The sequence below is a fragment of the Triturus cristatus genome, chromosome 5_1 (genome assembly GCF_964204655.1).
Source record: "Triturus cristatus chromosome 5_1, aTriCri1.1, whole genome shotgun sequence".
NCBI lineage: Eukaryota > Metazoa > Chordata > Amphibia > Caudata > Salamandridae > Triturus > Triturus cristatus.
In genome coordinates this window covers 177,774,580-177,795,473 of record NC_140587.1, presented here as the reverse complement: position 1 = coordinate 177,795,473, position 20,894 = coordinate 177,774,580, and the positions used below count along the sequence as shown (strand labels likewise).

Here is a 20,894-nt window from a genome sequence, read left to right as displayed (position 1 = left end):
GGCTTTCTGGGAGTTTGGAATCCAAAGTTCAGTAGGGGAGTTGGTGTCCTTGCCATTGGAAATCCTCATAGTCCATGCCACAGTCTTTGTCAACATTGGTCAGACAGTGACCAGCAGGGCCATGTGGCAGACAATGTCTCTTGATGCTGTGATGCTGTTGCTCCAGTGGGCCAGGTGCCAGGCCAGGTGTCCTGGGAGATGGTGATGTTGCGCCGACCCTCACGGTCTTTTCCGTGGACGACCCGCCCTCCTGCGGGGACCCTCAGAAGCTGGCCGTGACGACGTCTGGGATGCTCCATCGGATGTTTCCTCCTCCTCCTCCTGATCCCTCCCTGTGGGTGGTGATGTTCTCCGCCTTCTGGCACAGGGAGGGTCGGCCATGTTGTCGGCCATCCGACGGAGTGTATCGTGAATCCCCTGGAACGCCGTCACTTGCTCGGCCTGTCTGTCCTCCATCCTCCGTTGGTGTCGCAGTAGACAGGCATGTTGCTCCGCATGTTGCTGGGCCTGCTGGGTCTTTATCTCATCGAGGGTCCCCTTGATCTCATTGAGGGTGGACACAACCTGGGCCATGCCCGTGGTGTCCTGCCGGTATGTGTCCATGATGTTTCGGACATGGGCAAATACCGGTTCCCCAGCCAACTGGTCACGCTCGCGCCTCCGCCGTCCTCCACTCCCACCACCCCTGCCCACTTGCACCTGGCCTGCCCTTGTGGGCACATCGGGTCTCCGGGACCCCTGAGGGGTGGCATTGGCGTTGTTGCCTGCCTCCTCCTGGGTGCCCGGGACACCGTGTCCCTCCTGGCCAGCCTGGCTGCATTGTGGTGTTGGGGCAGGGATCCTGGGTGTCTCCTGGGATGTGGCAGGAGTGGGGGTGGTGGTTGGCACAGTTGTACCTGACGCAGGTGCTGCAGGTGGTTGGACACCAGAGGGGCCAGGTCGGTCGGGGTCGTCCACAGAGTGGTGAGAGTGGTCGCTGCCGGTGGGATCGGGCTCCTGCAGATCCGGGTCCTGTGAGTCTTCCCCCCCAGTGTTGGGGGGTGAACCACGACGTTGACCTGTGTGTGAGAGAGACAATGTTAATTTTGGTCCATGCAATATCCATGTTTCATCAGTTTCAAAGTTGGGACATTTCCTCTTGGAATTGGGATCTGTCTTGCATTCCACTCACAGTGCACTTGTGCATGGGTGTGTCCCTTGGGCACCACTTTGGCCCCTTTAACTATGTGTGGCACGGTCTTACTTGCTGCGTCAAGTGTGACTGCAGTCAGCAGTGGAGTGGGCAGGTGTGGCGAGCCATGCATTGGCGCCTTCCGTGTAGCACTGTACATGTGCACATGGAGTGGATCCACACACTTATATGATCCAGGTAGCTGTTGTTGTGCTCGTGAACAGGTTGTGACATGGCCCTGTGTTTTGCCATGGGGAAGAGGGGGGGTTCTGGGACTGGCCACCCTTGTCTACATGCACGCAGTCTACCTGCTGACGAGCAGACATTCGCACACGCCACACGGCTGATTTGCTCTCCCTGTGTCTCGCTCCCTCTCTGTCCCCCTCTCCCTCCCTCTCTGTCCCCCTCTCCCTCCCTCTCTGTCCCCCTTTCCCTCCCTCCGTGTGTCAGCCTCCTCCCTCTGTCCGTGTCCCTGTGTCTCCCTCCCTCTGTGTCCCCCTCTCCCTCCCTCTGTGTGTCACCCTCTGTCACCTCAGGCCAGCTTCCTGGGCACACACTGTTAGCAGATCTTTGAATGGCCCTTGGCTTGTTGAAGTGAGTTTGTTTCTGATCTCCAGGCACCCATTGGGTGTGGTGTCTGTGTGTGCGCTGCTGCTGTGGTGGTGTGTGCTGCCACTCTTTCACAATGTTGGCTGTTCATCAGCTGCTGTCATGTGCAAAACAGTGCCTTCACCCCCATGTGTTGATGCAAGGCGTCCGCCATTTGCTGGCGAGTCTTTCCTGTGTGGGGACACAGTGTTTGTCTGGCTGTGACCTAGGCCATATGGGCAGAGGGCATTGTTGTCTGCTTCGGAGTTGCACTATGTGATTTTTGGGGCCCAGCCTCCCGCCATCCGGGTTACCGTGTCATGTGTTGGTGTCTTCTGTGGCCTGTGACTTGACATTGTCCAGCTGGGTGCATGGGGCATGGTGGCGCTAGTGGCATGTGCGTGTTCATGGAGTGTGGTTGAGTCATGCGATGGCTTGGGGTGGTTGCGTGCCTGTTAGTGATTTTGGTTGTGGATGCCGTTCCCCCCATGTGAGGTGCGTTGTTTGTGTACTCACCCGGGTCTCGGAGTCCTTCTAATCCGTCCACTGCCTCCACCGGCAGTATGGCCATCACCCTCTCCTCCCAGGGCTGGTAGTGTACGGGTCTGCGGGAGGGCCCTCCTCCAGTGGCGTTGGCCTGGTTGTGTTCCTCCTGCATCTTGGCTCGGACCCTCCTCCGCAGATCGTACCACCTGGGGTGGGGGTACGACTCTGACGTACTGGGGTGTACATGCACGGTGGTACGACACGTACAGGGGTGTGGGTACGACACGAACGTACAGGGGTGTACATGCACGGTGGTACGATACGTACAGGGGTGTGGGTACGACGCGAACGTACAGGGGTGTACATACACGGTGGTACGACACGTACAGGGGTGGGGGTACGACTCGGACGTACTGGGGTGTACATACACGGGGGTAGGACACGTACAGGGGTGGGGGTACGACGCGAACGTACTGGGGTGTACATGCGCGGTGGTACGACACGTACAGGGGTGTGGGTACGACGCAAACGTACAGGGGTGTACATACACGATGGTACGACACGTACAGGGGTGGGGGTACGACGCGAACGTAATGGGGTGTACATGCACGGGTGGGGGTTCGACACGTACAGGGGTGGGGGTACGACTCTGATGTACTGGGGTGTACATGCACGGTGGTACGACACGTACAGGGGTGTGGGTACGACGCGAATGTACAGGGGTGTACATGCACGGTGGTACGACACGTACAGGGGTGTGGGTACGACGCGAACGTACAGGGGTGTACATACACGGTGGTACGACACGTACAGGGGTGGGGGTACGACTCGGACGTACTGGGGTGTACATACACGGGGGTAGGACACGTACAGGGGTGGGGGTACGATGCGAACATACTGGGGTGTACATGCACGGGTGGGGGTTCGACATGTACACGGGTGTACATACAGGGGGGGGGTGTACATACACGGGGAGTGCGACTCGAACGTATGGGTGCTGGGGGGAGTGTTTGGCGCGTATGCGGGCACATATCTCCATGGTTGCAATGGGAGTTCGGTGCGGACGGTGTTTTTACCATACGGTTGTGAGTTCGGACGCACGGGATGGATCGTGATTCCTCGGTCGGACTTCACCTTTCACATTTGTACGGTAAATCGTCCGAGGACGTGTCGGACACATTTTCCGACCCGAGGACGTGTGGGGAAATATTCCCAATGCGGTTCGTATGGACTTTTTACCATGCGAATGCGGCACTTGTACGATTCGTACGGTTAAAAGACCGGATACGAGTCGCACGGGGAATTTTTTTACCGGATCGTAATGGGCACCACTGTGTTAAACCCTGTTCTGAGACCTGTCTCTTACTGCACCTGTAAAGTGTGCAGACACACTGCGTTAAACCCTGTACTGAGACCTGTCTCTTTCTGCAACCTGTGAAGTGTGCAGACACACTGCGTTAAACCCTGTATTGAGACCTGTCTCTTTCTGCAACCTGTGAAGTGTTCAGACACACTGCGTTAAACCCTGTACTGATACCTGTCTCTCTCTGCAACCTGTGAAGTGTGCAGACACACTGCGTTAAATCCTGTACTGAGACCTGTCTCTCTCTGCAACCTGTGAAGTGTGCAGACACACTGCGTTAAACCCTGTACTGAGACCTGTCTCTTTCTGCAACCTGTGAAGTGTGCAGACACACTGCGTTAAACCCTGTATTGAGACCTGTCTCTTTCTGCAACCTGTGAAGTGTGCAGACACACTGCGTTAAACCCTGTACTGAGACAGCCTCTGTAAATAAATCCTCATTAGTTAGTATTTATCATGACTTTAACTCATTCACTTCACGTTTCTTAACCACTTTTTTCTTTTCATTGAGAAATAGAAGCAACTAGACGTGAGACCTCCAATTCTCCTCCAACTTCAAATGATTTTCCAAATGAAACAGCAGCAGCATAATGCGACTGTTTCCAAAAGTCCACAAACCGTCCGCTCATTGATATCAATGGGCTGAAAATCAGCGTGTGCCTCACTGCAAATATTTGCAACTGCTATGATGGAGGCCTGCAAGGTACAGCAGTCCTCCAGGGTACCATTTGCATTTGCTATGGCCCTGTTAGTCACCTCCTGACCCTTAATCCTAAAGCCTCACGAAGTACACACTGAATTTATAATCGTGGAGAGCATGCAGTGGTCCACAGGGCCACAGGACCCCAGAGCCACAGGACCACTTCCTCCTTCTGCTCTCTCTGTGCAGCACTTGAAGAGTGTAAACTAAAATACTGACAGCCTACAGTTTTTGAGTGGTAAGTACATCTGCAGGCACTAAACATTCCATACATTGTGACTGCATAACATTGTGAGTTGCAATGGAGAAAGAATGCCCCTTGTGTCACCCCGTCACCTTGACACTTGCTATTGTTTGCAATGTTTTCACCGCACCCACAATGTACATTTGTGCAGGACTTCACATTCACAAAGCCTGCTGAGCTGTCTTTGTGAAAGCCAAGTCTCTAGTGCATCGTGCTGTGGCAACAATATAATCTTAATGATAGCCAATTTCAAAGACGGTCCATTTGAAGGCCCAGGGTCCATCTATTTATATGACCTTGCCATCTGGTGCTATGATATACCTTAAGATTGTTATTTTATGGTGTTCCATTCTAACTTCAAGTCCATCAGTTTCTATGGTCGCCCATTCTAAGCCATGTTGTAAATAATACATTTTATCCTAACTCTTTCTCTTTCTAATGTTATGCACTTCAAGGGTCACTTTCTTGATTAATCAGTCTGGGGTGATGCAACACAGAGTGAGTTTACGTCGATGATGCCCGCCTCTGTATGGGTCATTTCTCCAGACCACAAATCCGATAACATTTAACATACCTTGCCCGAACAAACAATTTCTCAATGTCCTCAAATTTCAGAATGTACAAGAAGGGTAGGCATAAAATAAAATAAACAAATTAAATGAAATATCAGAAACACAGCGCTGAAAAGCATTGATCAAAGACGTGTGCTGTAAAGTGAATGGCCAATTTGAAAGAGATACAGTACACTTTTCTGCACGCTTGCCTTGCGTTGGCACTGGCAGAGAGCCCTCAAGCAGTGAGGATTACTTTTAGCAACGTGCCTATAGACTGTCCCTGGAGCAGTGGCGTAGCTAGAGCTTGTGGCGCCCGGGGCTATCCCTCAGATTGCCGCCCCCCCCCCCCTCCGGCGGGAGGGCATGCACTTCAAAGAGGTCCGAAAAAAACGTAATATCGCCTCGAATAGTTACCTTGATCATGCAAGTTACATGCACATACATGACACGGTCCAAGGCTATACAGTTGAATACACCGGTGACTGGCAGTACAAAAGAGAACACACAGACTGCATGATCTATCTGGGGACTCAGAAAAACCTCATATGACATCCATCAGAGAGCTGCGTGAACAATTACCTGGTAATCCCCTCAACACAATGCAAACATGCACACACATGACACTGTTCATGTAACCTTCATCTACAGCTGACATTAAATGACCATACATCATGGTCCCACCATTAAAGCAGTGGGGACCTGCACGAACGTGATGTGCTCTGGGGACCCAAAACCAACTTAACAGTGTCGAAGCCTGTGATTCTTTATCTTTCAAAAACAGCAAATTAATTATTCACAGGGAATGACTCACTGTGTGCCCTTAAAACTAAACGCAGCACAAAGGAGTCAGTCAGCTCCACCTTGCCAACACAGACCAGATACAAAGCCCACTCTGGTGGCCCAAAGGCAACATCCAGGGGCCGCTCCCTGTCATTACTTCCAAGCAGCAGCAACCAACTCCCTGGGAATGAAAAGACGTGTGCTCTTGGTACCCAAAACCAGCTTGTAATAGTGCATCTCTCCTTCACAGCAGCCTCAGCACACACATGGTGCACAGCCTGCCTGGGGGCCCAAAGCTAAAATACAGGGAGGGCCGACACATTATGATCACAATCCTTAAACACAGTTGTGGGGGCCATGGGGACTTGTTCAACTCTATCCAAGACCCGGGACAAACTGTTCCGGCGCTGCGGCACTCCTTGAATATTCAGAAGAAACAAGAAATATTAAACCACAGTGATGTCGGCCAAGAATGGTCAATGTTTCGAAATAAAGAAATGTGCAGGGCAAATAAATAGATACAAGACAAAGACGACATCAAGCATGTTAAGTGTGATTGTCAGCTGCTAAAATTTAAGTGAAATACATCTAGATTAAAGGAAGTAGATGTACAGAGGTGAGTCTTGAGCATACCAGGTAGGCTGCATTATGCTAAACTTACATGAGATGCTGTTAGGTGTGTCTATTTAAATATATTGCCAAACTAATACCACACATACATTATGGCTAAATTAAAGAAGACAATAACAATCAAACTGAAAATTAAGGGATGTAAAGCCAGGGAATCGAACCCTGGATGTACATGAGATAATCATGGAGATTATGGGATGGGCTGTATTGTGCTATACTACTGTGCCCCCCTGTTATATGTGCCCATTAAAATCTATTACCAACATAAGTTAAAATAATTTGAGTAAGCTACATCTGAATTATACATTAGAGAAGAAAATTGTGCAATCTACATGACTTATATGGGGGTACTGCCAAAGAGATCCAACCCTTGATGTGCATGGACAAGTCACAGATGATACACAGTAAGAAGAGTTCTACTGTACATTGTTGTTTTGAGTAGTTCCAACGTCAGTTGGTAAATAGCAGCCTCAAAGTGCATAGCTGCCAAGCTTTCAGATTGCTGGGTGTGATATTTTCATAATTTTATTGCAATTATGAGTCCGCCGCCGCAGACATTTGTACCAGTTTTAGTCTTCTTAGAGTTTCTCATTGCTCAAATGGGTGTAATTACTGATATATATATATATATATATATATATGTTTCCCTCGTCTTCATTGCTTGAGTTTTGCTCGCAAAGAAGTGTCACTCATAGTCGTTGAAATGTCACTCACAACTACAATTGAATTATGAAAATGTCACACATAGCAATTTGAAACCTTGGGAGCTATGCTCATAATCGTTGAAATGTCAATCATAATTACACTGAAGTTATGAGAAAATGTCACACATCTGAAACCTTGGCAGCTATGCTGCCACTCTGCCACTCACTAAATATCCCCTCTGAAAACGTTTAGCTCTTACCTCACTCAGCCTCCAGCAGCACTCCACAGTGGTGGCAGCCAGAGCCAGGGTCTCTATGGCAGGGGTTGGTTCACGTCTGGGGACGGAGGACACAAAAGAACCTGGGAGGGCAATGCACAGCAAGACACACTCCGGACAGGGAGGGAACCTCATGGAAGAGGACGCGATGCAGGAAGAAAAAAGAACGTGCAATTACATGGTCAGGCTTGTGTCAGAGAGCAGCGGGAGGTAATGAAGGAGTAGAGGCAGGCAAATTGGTAGAGGGACTGTAGATGCACATACTTAGGGGGGCGACCAACAGGCGAGACAGGAAGAGAATGAGGAGGGCCAGTGTGAGGGAGAGAGGCCAGGGAGTGATAAAGAGAATGAGGAGGGTTTCCAGAAAACGGCATTAGCCGCTCGGGCAACCGGAGAGGGGTCTTTATTTTCCTAATGGGCTGGAAGTGCAGCCAATGGTGGGAAGCTGAGAGCCGCCTGTCCTGTGGGCTGAGCCTGTAACTTACCCCCAAGTCTACCCAGGACACAGGAAGGGAGCCACTGCCGAGAGAGACACGGGCTGGGAGGCAGTGCCAGGGCAGGGCTGCTCTGTGGAGTGCCATGCTGTCAACTCCAGACATCCATTGTTTGAATGTAAATGGTCGAGGATCAACTAAGCCCCTGGGTCCAAGCTGTTACATTCTTCCTCAATGTGGAGTGGGATTTTAATGTGTGTAATGGGTCTTAATTTTGGAAGTACTGCTCAGATGCTGGAACCACAAGATTTGTCTGTTAACATTATTATACACCCAGTCATTGATCGCTTATGGAATGCTTTTTGAAGCCCCATGCCTCTTCTCTGTGGAGAGCCTTTCAGCTTCAAACCGTTTAGAGCTGTGCTCACCCATTCTTTGAACGTAAAGGGTTGAGGATCTTTAACACTGTGTGGCCATTCAACCCTAACCATACATATCACTATCCCCATCGCACATAAATGTTCATTGTAAAATACTAGCATGCATCGTAGCCAGCAGGATAAACCCACTGAGGCCCAGTCGGATGCCTCCAGATGAGGCAGCTTAAAAACAGTCACCACCACAGAGCAATGCCACATAACAAACATGCACAAATATTTTTGCCACACATCAGGCCTGGCTCCAGGAATTTTTATTTGGGTGGGCCAAGGGTGCATTTGGGTGGGCCACTGCGGGCTCGATTTGTCGCATATATGTCTGGGCAGGCCTGCTTCAGAGCCCTCCTTTATCTCTTCTTAGCCTTATAAGGACCAGTAAAACTCACTCTTTTCCAAATCTCTTTCTAAATATTATCACTCACAAAAAGTGCTTTTTCCATGTAATGTTCCTTTGATGGGAAGAGGATTTTTTTGAGGTGGGAGTATCAGGCAAGTGATACTACTCAGGCTCCATCTGTTTGAGCCTTCATGGAGGATCCCTCTTCATTACTACCTCCAGCTGACCCCGGACTCGGCAACGCTCTCCCTTACAGGCTTGATTATCCACTACTCCTCTCTCCAGTGCACCTTTTCTCACAGCTGACCTTGGGCCCCAGCCCCATATCAGGCACTATCGAGCTCCACTTTGCTTTTTCCCGGTAAAAACATTAGTAAAATCACCTTAAAACTTAAAACATTGAATATAGCAGTAAATATAATTAGCAGCACTTTAAAGCATGTTCCACAGTAGCCCTTATGACCCGACTGCTAATTAAATAAACAAAAACAGAAAGGCCATGACAGGGCCGGCTTTAGCGCTGATGCGAAAGTCTTTTTTGGCGCCACACTAATAACCTCTTTCTCTGTAAATACCTTTACTACCACCTTCCAACAGTGCCCCTCGTCCCTCCATGGCCCCCCTAGTGACCTCCTCCTCAGATTCCCTCACTGCCTCACGCCACAAGTGCCCCTCATCTCCCCATAGCCCCTCCCCCTCATGACCTCCTCCTTGGACTCCCTCACTGCCACCATCCACCAGTGCCCCTTATCTCTCTGCAGCCTCTCCCCCTCATGACCTCCTCCTCAGACTCCCTCACTACCACCCTCCACCAGTGCTCCTCATCTCACCCTAGCTCCCCCTCCACACCATGACCTCTTCCTCGGATTCCCTCACTGTCACCCAGGGCACAAGTCCTAAAAAAAGAAGTATGGGGACGCTGACGTCACAACAGGAAGTAATGTCACGAAAGTGGCTTGCACCATCAGACTCATTGCCTCCCCTTGCTCACCCCTTAGATGCCATTGCATCAGAGAAGCCAGCGCGTGAGCAGCGTTCTGAATGAGCTCCAATCTCGCCCCAGAGAGGCCAAAGAGTAAATGTGTGGCTCCATTTGCTCCAGTAATCGAGCTCCCGTTAAAATAAGTGAGGGGACACCGTCCACCCGCCTGGTACCCCGACTCGAGCCCTGCAGTCACCCTCCACCAGTGCCCCTCATCGCTCCACAGCCCCTCCAACTACCTCCTCCTCAGATTCCCTCACTGCCACCCTCCACCAGTGCCCCTCATCGCTCCGTAGCCCCTCTCTCATATGCATTTGTTGTTTAGCGCTACTCATATCAGTGTAGTGTAGTGTGTCAGCACTTTACACCACAAACACATTATACAGAGACAATCAATCATACAAGTATGTAAATCAGTCTACAGGGAATGTCACATAAGCCAATGAGGATTACAAGGTGTAGGAATCACATGTCATCCATACTGGTGGGCAGTATATTTTGAGAGGATTTGGTCTGGGGAAACACAACCTTAGGATTTAAAAGAGTATTCCATGGGGATCAGCTTTACTGATAAAAATGTATCTCTGCTCAAACATACTCATTTTAGCAACATTAGAATGATGAAAGACTGAACAAAAAAAACGATACCATTCATGTTTGTATGCAGCTCTTTGATGACAGTTCATTGGTCACTGTCCTATGTTAGGATTGTAACTTCTGAACTGCAAGTAACACAAGGATCTCTGTGACAAAGGCAGTAACCCACTGAGCTATCCACATAAAATACAGTTCATCTGCACTTAAAAACTACCAACAGACAAACGATTGCTCTCCAGCAGGATCATTAATCACTAGCGTTATCTGGGCATTCTGAATTGCGTTGTCATATTGTGTCCTGCATCGGCCATGAGAAGGATAAAAACTGTTTAAATGACGTGCACAGAAGTATGTGTCCTGCTGGGCCTGCACATATTTTTAAAAGAAAAAAAATAGTAACACATTCTCTTACCTACTAGTCGAACTCTGTGTCACAGCCTGATGCGATAAGCAGCGGCAGGGGTCAGGAAAGGGGAATAGGAACAAACAAACTTATTTTCTCCAACAATCCGACTCCGACCTGTGCAGCACAGAATTGGGTCCTCACGAGTGCGTAGTAGTGAAGCGCGTGACGCGTCACCACTACGTAACGTTCTCATCGCGAGGCGAGCAGGCTGGGTGACCAATACGAAGTCCTGGCTCTAGTCTTGCCGAACCGGAACCGACCGACGTCATGATGGCAAGGCAGCACTGCAGCAGGCGCTGACGCACTGGCGCACCACAAACAAGTCGGTCTGCTGGTCAGGTGCGTGCAGTGCGCAGCGCGCTCACCGCGCTGCTTGAAGACAAGTTTAACTTTTAACTGGGCCGCCGGCCGCGCGCGCCGTTGCGGCCGCGGCGGACTTTATAATTTATTTAGGGACAGTCAAATCTGTCCCTAAATAAATTATAAAGGCCGCCGCAGCCGCAACGGGCCACCAGTGCTGAGCGGCCGCCCTAAAAACAGTGCCGCCTGGGGCGGTCCGCCCCCACCGCCCCCCCCTAGCTACGCGCCTGCCCTGGAGGAGGCCACTGCTGTGAGACTCCCTCCGGATCACTGACAAAATATCGAGAAGGAGAATATCGACCTGCCAAAATATCGAGGAAAAAATATAGAATGCCAAAATATTGAATCCCTATCTACAAACAGGTGAGTACCAAAATAAAGAATCCAAAATATCATGGTAAAAAATATAGTTGGTCAAAATATCGAATTTTTTAAATGTCTTAAAAGTAATGTAAAATTAATGAAATAATACATATAATTAACTAAAACATACTTAAAAATACTTAAATAACTTTAAAATTAATAAATAATTAATGTAAGTAAAAAGTAATACATATATATTAGCATAATATTAATTTAAAATATTCAATACTTTTTGTGTTGGATAGCGTATGGGTAAAAATTACTATTCCCACTCCAGAGAGCGCAACAGGAGGGAAAGCGTTGGATAGCGGGAGGGTAAAAATTACTATTCCCACTCCAGAGAGTGCAACAGTAGGAAAAGCGTTGGATAGCGTAGGGGTAAAAATTACTATTCCCACTCCAGAGAGTGCAATAGTAGGGAAAGCGTTGGATAGCGGGAGGGTAAAATTTACTATTCCCACTCCAGTGAGTGCAACAGTAGCGAAAGCGTTGGATAGCGTAGGGGTAAAAATTACTATTCCCACTCCAAAGAGTGCAACAGTAGGGAAAGCATTGGATAGCGTAGGGGTAAATGTAAATGTAGTGCATTTATATAGCGCTCCGCACACTCCCAAAAGGGTCTCTCCGGTGCTGTGCACATACGGCTGTGGAACCCTTCCTGGCCTTTCCCTGTGAAGTGCCCACTCTTGGGCACCCCCACGGTGAAGCCAGGCATCCTAGCGCTTTTTGGGGCCATTGTGGAGATTAAGCAAGCTATTGCCCAGAGTTGCAGAGTGGGACCCATGATCAGAATAGGCACCGAGGCGAGAATTATCGGGTCCAGGGAAATTGAACCCAAGTCCCGCCGAGGCGGAAATTGAACCCTGGTCCGGGCCAGACCTCTGCATCAGGGTCTGCCGCTCTAACCATTGAGCCACACTTCTCCAAATATTATTATTATTATTATTATTCCCAATCCAGTGAGTGCAACAGTAGGGAAAGCGTTGGATAGCGTAGGGGTAAAAATTACTATTCCCACTCCAGGGAGTGCAATAGTAGGGAAAATAATAATTTAATATTTTATTAAAAATAAATTAATTATTAATACCAACAAAGAAAGTATTAAAATTAATTACCAACCACACAATATTTAATAATTAATTAATTATAAATACCATTTTTTTATTAATTACCTTATTAATAATTAATTAACAAACAATTAATTTTCAATACCAAAAATTAATACATACAAATAATACCAATTAATAGTTAATTAATAATAAATTAATTATCAACATACAAAAATTATTTCAATAATTAATTATTTACAATTAAATTACTTCCCACCATATTCCCCTATAAACCCACAAACCACTACAAATAATAAATTAATACAAATAACATAATTATCAATTAAACAATTAATACAAATTAATTACCAATTAAAACAAATTATTTACCAATTAATAACTAATCAACAACCAATTAATTTTCAATACCAATTAATAATTACTTAATAACAATTAAATTACTTCCCACCCTATTCCCCTATAAACCCACAACCCGCTACAAAAGTAAAACGCAAAATTAAATTAAAAATAATTAATAATTCCTAAAAATTATTATTTAATTTACTATAATTGAATTACTCCCCACCCTAATCCCCTATAAACCCACAACCCGCTACGGAATTAAATTACACAAAAATTAAATAACATAAAATTCATTACTTTAAAAATATTCAAACATACATTCCTAAATTAATACATACTTTTAACACATATACTAACAATTAAAACACTATAAATAAATTCGATATTTTTAACAACTATATTATGACTGTCGATATTACTTACTTCTATATTATGTATATCGATATTTCTTACCTGATTTTCGATATTCTTCACCACTATATTTTGGCAATTCAATATTCTGTCCATTCTATATTAAAAACTCGATATTCTATCCAGTCGATATTTTTTTCCGATATTATGACTGTTTACCACTCCCTCCATGTGGCAGGTCAGGGTTTTTTTTTAGGTCGAGCATTTGAGACCTGTTGTAACTTCTCTTGTGGGCTTAAAGCCATTCCCCTACTTTTGATTTGTTTGTTTAAGTGTCTTTTAAAAATCCTTGCTTGCTAGTGGTCAGTCCTGCCTCTTTGTTCCTCCTTTTTCTCTTCAATCCTCCCACGCAGTAGAGCAGCGACTAAGTACTGTTTCATTACGTTATGGTTCTTTATCTGTTCTTTAAGGGACTATTTTTTCTTGGTTTCCTGCCCTGTTAGTGTTTGACTTTGTTTAGCTTTGGTGTGATACCTGCTTACATGTTATTATAGCATTCCTCCCTCACACCTCCTATTAATGCAAATAAAGTTTGTAAATGTAAATGTAAATGTTGTATACTTGTAAAGTCTTAGAACCATCGCAGTTTTGAATTAATACAGGCAAAACTGTTCTTAAACAAGCATATGCATAAAAAAGTAGAATTAATACTATTCCAAATTGACAGCTGCATTTCCCTGTACTTCCCAGCTGTGCCATTGGCAATGGAGATGCTAAGTCTCGGGACGCCTGTCTAAAGCTGCTTCAACGAAGTACGAGAAATAGGAGACTAATACATAAACTCAACTAAAAGTAGGGAAAACTGATAGTACAATTTCTAATAGAAGAGGGCACTGTTATGAGTACCTTTAATCCTTGGGCTTTATGCGTCCGTGCAGAACTTGTCTGGGACATTTTCAAGCTCTTTGGTGGTTTTATGAGAGGCTGTTGGCACGGGATACGGTGGATTCAAACTCGCAAGTGGTGGGCAGCCCCACAAAGCTGCCAGGATGCAGGCAGCGGAGGAATTTTGGTCATTAGTATGCGGTGACCTCTTTAGGCTAGAGCTTCAGTGTGTCAGATCATGTCTTAACTAAATAAAAACACAAAGCCTCATGTCCGGAAGAACTGCCAACTGCCCCCGTTGTTGTTACTATGATTACCTTTATATTTTGAGTCACCATGTAAACGCTTTGAAGTATTGATTCATTATTTTCATGTGCCCTTTAAGGTACACGGTTGATGATATAATTTTTTTTTATTCCAGTAAGCTTATTACATTTTGATATTAAATTAGCGTGCTGAGGCTTTGAAGGTTCCTTTGTTCATTTGTGGGGAGCAAAGTGTGCTCTTCTGTAATGTCAGTGCATGTGGTTGATTCATGGCAGTCTCTGTCAATCTCAGCAGAGGGTTTGCCATTGTAAAGGGGTTATTTTGGTCCGTGGGTAGCTTTCGATTACGGCTGGCCGCACTGCCCCCACTGCTCTCAACAGACAAACATCAATAAAACAACTACAGATGGATCTTGTCTGTTTACAGTCGAGGAAGAGGTAGTGATGGATTTGGCACACGGCTTCTCTCTTTTCGAATATGGACTCATATATTGTCACTAAGCACCAATGACAAGATTTTGCTTTTTATTACACTCCTTATTGGTGCAATATTATGTACTAAGAATTTATAGGAAATACAGTATATTCTGCATAGATTGTATGAAGATTAAAGTGCTCTCTCGTATTCCCAGCATTCATGGGTGATTTAGTGTAAATGCTTTTTGTCTGAGCAGAATGTTTTTGGTAGGTATAATAACACAAATAACATTGTTATGCTGCCGTTGCAAAGACAAAGAAAGTGTCTGGAATGTGGGGGTTCCCTTTTATAGGATGAATTCCCTCACCCACCCGAGGGTGGCATGCTTCATCATCAGGAACTTCCTCGCACTGTGAACCTGATCGCAGTGTGGGCTACGACCCCCTCACTGAGAGGGAGGAGCTGAGGGATGTTTAAGTTGTAGATGACGGGAGGTATACTAAAACCTTCAGATGAGCCGGGTGTAGAGGGAGTGTGTGATGGATAGTGTCTGTGAAGTTGAAACTAACTACCTGGTATGTTAATAATCCATTTTAATAGAACATCCAGGGGTCAGGGTTAAGAATAGTGAATATCCACACACTCCAATATGTCCGCCATAGTCCCTTGGCTGCCTAATGAAACACGTCGGTGTTACACCACCTACACCTCGTGACTCAACTCGTACTCGTGCTGAATCCCACACAGCTGATTTGGCTCCGCGAGTGGTATACCGGCGTCCTTAAACCCCAACCGGACGACAATCCAGTGCTCCGGTGTCTCAGCCTGGCGCAGGGGTAGATTGACTGCGATCGTCCTACTACGAACAGGACACCACACTCTGAGGTGTTTTATGCTGAGAGTATCGTGGAGGCCAGAGTCATCACCTAGTTAGGTGAGATCCTTTACTTCCTTCTTTTGAGGTCACCTTTGATTGCGTTTCCCTCCTGTCACCTAGTGTTTTACCCATTATTTTAAATTCCAATTTTAAATTCTTTTGTAGAGACTAAAGCATTGTACCCACACCTTTGCATTTTCTAGCTGGATCACGTGTTTTGGAGCAAGATGGATGATTTTTAAATCACTGACACACATTATCTTCCTTATGTTTCTCCTTTGTCATCCTTATCTAGGTTACCACTTGACGGGGCACCATGCTCGCATTTAAGGTTAAGGGTAGGTAGGAACTTCTCCACCAATCCTCAACGTGTAGATAGTTTTTTAGGTCCTGACGAAATGCACAGTATCTTTTGATCACACTGCGTGAAACATGTTGACCATAATTGTAGAGTAGAGCATTGCTCCCCTGGATCATTGGGCCAGCGAGCAGCCTCTCTTTTTTATTTTAATAAGGCGGAGAACCACTCCATCAAAATTCCCTCTGTGGATCATCCAACCTTTTTTAGAATCACTTTTTCTCATCTACACTTCCCCCTAAGGCCCTCACACCCACGGCACCATACGGCAGGAACAGAAGATCTCCGCTAAAGAGCCCCTTTATGGGTGCCCATTGGGTATTGCACTGCTGACCCGACGAGGAGCGAGTCCATATGATGAAGCATGACACCTAGCTTGCTGGGTGTGCGAGGACTCTAGTTCCGTTAAGGAGGATCCCCCCTCATTTTGTTTCCTCCTTCTCACATTGCTCCATTTCCTTTGGGGAACTGCGTATCTTCCTTTGGATTCTGTATTTGGGCACTGTACGCTGGACCCCGTTAAAAAGCCCTCCTAGTCCCTCCTTTTGTTCAAAACATCCTCTGGTAGCCACAATGGCAAGGACACACCCCAGGTTCCCAGCGTTCACTGAGGAGGAGAATCAGGCCCTGCTGGACACACTCCTGCCACCAGACAGCAGATGTACTGCAAACCAGAGGAGCAGGTGGGTGAGAGTGACAGTGCATTGCCCTTGGATATGCATGACAACTGTGCATTACTGGCAGTAGGAATCTCTATCAGAGATATTTATTTATGCTATTTTAAAACATTACTGGGTGTCTGGAACTGATTTTGACAGGCAACCTGCTGTAGAAGTGTGTGCCCCGGGTCAAACATGTCATCACTGTCCCAATTGGAACAGAGATTAGATTGTGCACATGACTGATGCACATGATGCCACATGCATTACCCTTAGTTATTTCTTGAAACAAGTAATGAGCTAGGTATATTAGTGTATGATACTGACACATGACACATGTGGACTAAGGGACTATCACCACGTCATCCTTACAGGTCAACTCTCATGAGAAGGACAGAATGTACCTGACCATCGCCAAGAAGGTGCGTGATGTGGGGGTCGCATATTGTTGTGTTTGTCATTGCCACAAGAGGTGGCAGGACCTTCATGGCTGGGCCAAGAAGATTGCTGAGGTCCAGTTGGGCCTGTCAAAACCAGACAAGCGAGGCGGCCAGCGAAGATTGACCCCCGACATGTGACGCATCATAGCAGTGGTCTTCCCTGACCTGGATGGGTAGCTGAAGGCCCAGCAGCAGCAAGGAGGAGGTGAGTCACTTACATGTTACACTTCTATCTTTATCCTGGCAGGTTTTGTGATCTGAGCTTGAAGGCACTTTTAGTGGTTGTAAGTCTGCCAAACGTGCAGGCATTCGCACTAGATGAAAAAAGCAGATGGGGCAATAGATGACAGGTAATGACCCATTCATCAGATCAGGGACATGTGAATGAGTTATGTTCAGGGATTGTAACAGTGTTGACATGCACATGTGTGCTTAATAATTAATGCAAGATATGTATATGAGTTTTAGCATATATCCCATGGCTTTACAAGTGTCTGCACATCCACTGATGTATGATCCTGTTCTCAGAGTGGTCGGAACAAATCATTGAAGTATGTTGTGATGGGTGATTCCAATTTTGCAAATCACATGCTAAACATTTTGTGTAAAAGGATTTCTCCATGTATAGACATAGATTTGTTTGTCTTGGTCCGTGTGCAAAGGTCTTTTTCACGGACGTGCTGCCAATTGTTATCACATGTATCCCAGGGGACATTCACAGCTAGGGTAACTCTGGTCACATGTCACAATGTCCTTCCCATGTAGTCATGTCAAAACATACAAACAACATTTGGAAAAGTGAGTCCATGTGTAGGAGTATGTGATGGTGAAATCACAAGCCATTCATTGTCAAACACAGGTTGCCACTGATTGCAACATGTCTTGATTTTTGAGGTTTGATGTGAACTACACAGTCACAACTGTTGACATGTGTGTTTCTGGTCTTGAATACTCAAACGTGATGGTATGGTAAACAAGGTTTTTTGGCATTACTGTCTGATTCTGAGACGTAAAATGTGTACCAATTGAAAATGTGTTAACCACATGGTACGTAAGACATGAGCAATCTCTGCAGTAGAAAGTGTGCATACTTTTAATCAAAGGGAGGGACAGTCAGACTTTGTCCATATGATTGTGGACTTGTTCAGTGTGGGAAAGATTGCACAACAATGTAGAGTGCACTCATGCTGGGAATGGGTTCCAGTCACAACAATCCATGCAGATGTGCACCCAGATGTGCCAGTTGAATGGTGTTCCGTCTGAGGCATTGTAAAGCTGAACATTTTAGATGTGGCTGTTTCTAGACCATTAATTACAGCTATGAAACTTCATTTGTTTTAAGTCTTCAAATATATCTGATTGTGCTACATGACACCATGCATACATGACACAGGACAGCGTGCTGCATACCTGTCGGACCAGCTATGCGTACTGCCTTGGTGTCTCCATGATGACACTCATATGTGTCTACTGACATTGGATATGCAAAGCTACTGAACACGTTATCAATCACTGTGAACTGTGTAACATGAATCATACAATGAGTATGCAATGTGCACGTTTGACAAGGTAGACATGTGAGCCGTGTCACATCAGCCAATGGTTCAACATTAGATGACTTATGATTTCAGGATGTGTACCATGTCACAATGACATCTTAGATTCATATAAACTTTTTGATGGCTCTACTTACATGCAGAAGAGGAGAAAGTAATACCAGTACACAAGTCCATCATGAGCACAAGACAAAACATTCCCTGCCACAAACTCCATTAGTCAACATTCTTGTTCTGTACTTTGATGTTGATACTTGCAAAGTTTCTGATCACATAATGTGTCATTGAGCAATGTGAAAGAGGCAGACTAACAAGTACCATTCTGTTCATGCAGCATGTGCTTTTTGCACAACTTAATGTGATGTCTGATATCTCTTTACATCTGTGTGTTAACTATGTGTCAACTAGGCATGGATGACTCATGTAAATCTTTTTCTTACTTGGTCACAGCATCATCAGCGGACACAGGAGCAGAGAGTGCCACAGATGTTGTGGGAGCAGAACGTCATACTTGGGTCCAGTGAAGAGTCATCGGTGGGGGGACCCAGTGATGGAGAGGGTGAGGGGAGTCTCACTGGCAGCAGATCTGCAACAACATCTGCAGCTTCTGAATCAGATCACAGCTTCGGTGAGGACTCCCATGTGGTGGTGGGGGACTCAGAGACTGCATCTACAACATCAGAGTCCACCTTTACCACCAATACCATCTCCACCCTCCCTGCTGCTCCCATTTCCACTGTCCAGGGCCGCAACCGTGTTAGGGGCAAAGTCTCCTTTGGGCCAGGCACCTCCACCCAGCACCTGCTACCCTCAGTGAAGAGACCAATGGCCTCCTGCAGCAGATCTCTGTGAGGCAGACATCAATGCTGAGTGTCCTCCATGCACACACAACTCTTTTGACAGATGTGTCATCGTACATGGAGAGTATTCACGCAAACATGTCTGCCCTACAGAGATCAAAACAGGCTATGGCCTCAACACCGATGGCAGCACTATCTCTCCTCCAGCAGTACCATCCCCTCCTACCTCTTCCTCATCTACCATCCCAACTACCCTCCCAGACCCAAGCACATTCAAACACACACAGTCACATACAGCACCATCAACACACAGCACACAAACACACAGACAAAAGTCACAAGCCACACTCACGCACACTCATGCTACAGACAGCACACTCACACCAAAGGAAGTGACAGCACCTGACACACATGCATCCAGTGACACTCGGCATACCTCACAACCCTCTGCATCCACAGACCCTACCCTTTCCGCTCCTGTACCCCCCTCAGAACAGGCTCCCCTCCTTGTTCTCATTGAATTTTTCCCTCCACAGACATACACCCCTCCTAAGAAGAGGAAGTATCTATAGGATGTCCTACCTGTAGCATCTGCTAGACCCACCACACCCTCAAAGGAACCAAAAGCATCAACTCGCCATAGGAAATCCTCCCGGTCAAAAGCCCAAGCATCCACTCCTACACTCCATAGATCCCCATACAAGCCCAATACATGAAAATTGGCTAAAACACCCGCCAAAAAGACACCTCCCCTCCCCATTTCAGACTCACCACTCACAAAATGTAAGATCCCTAAATTAGTTAAAGCCACACCATCCACATCTCAAACTGCCCATCACCCTGCAGCTGCACCCCCTCACAATCAGAGCCAACCACTGCAGTGGACCCTGAAACTCCTCCTGCTCCCATCCCTCCCAAAACCCAACCCAGTCTGAAATGGTTTGCCCCTTTTGGTGCTTTGTATGCCCCCAAGATGCCCCTCTCAGGGGAGATGTTCCTTTGCAGGAATTGTGCTGGCAAGAATGTTTTAGCCTGATGTTCAAAGGTCAGATGGACACTAACCAGTGATGGACTGGCCAATGGCCTTTTGCTTATGATGAAAGATATATTTATTTTACTGCTGAATGAAGCAATTCTTTTTTGAATAAAAACATTGTTCAACAAGTCGTTTCAGAGTTGACTGTGTGACAAGTGGAATTGTTTTTTATATATACAATGCTATTAGTGTGGCATGTTTTGCACGTTACATGGAGTTTGTGCACTTTGACAGAAGGTATTTTAAGATGTGGGATGTGGTTGTCATTGCCAAATTATGTCTTGGATCATAGTGTGAAATGCATCACAAGGTCTTACTTTTGTTAGTAAATTAGAGTGGTGTTGTCCTGCAATGTTTCTGTGTGTGTTGTGGTGGACTTATGCATTCACTGTGTGATCACACATATGTATGTTTATTCCAAATCCTGGTCTAGCGTCAAATTTGCTATTCCCCTAGAATTTAGCATGCTGACTGTAACTACC

General features: G+C 46.3%; 1 long non-coding RNA gene across 1 annotated transcript; it reads left to right on the top strand.

The window, feature by feature from the left end:
* Positions 1–15,443: 15,443 nt before the first annotated feature.
* On the top strand, positions 15,444–20,535 carry LOC146830589 (uncharacterized). The gene is made up of 3 exons (XR_014961170.1): positions 15,444–15,620; positions 16,955–17,225; positions 19,027–20,535. It is a non-coding gene; the product is annotated as an uncharacterized LOC146830589 (long non-coding RNA).
* Positions 20,536–20,894: the final 359 nt, after the last annotated feature.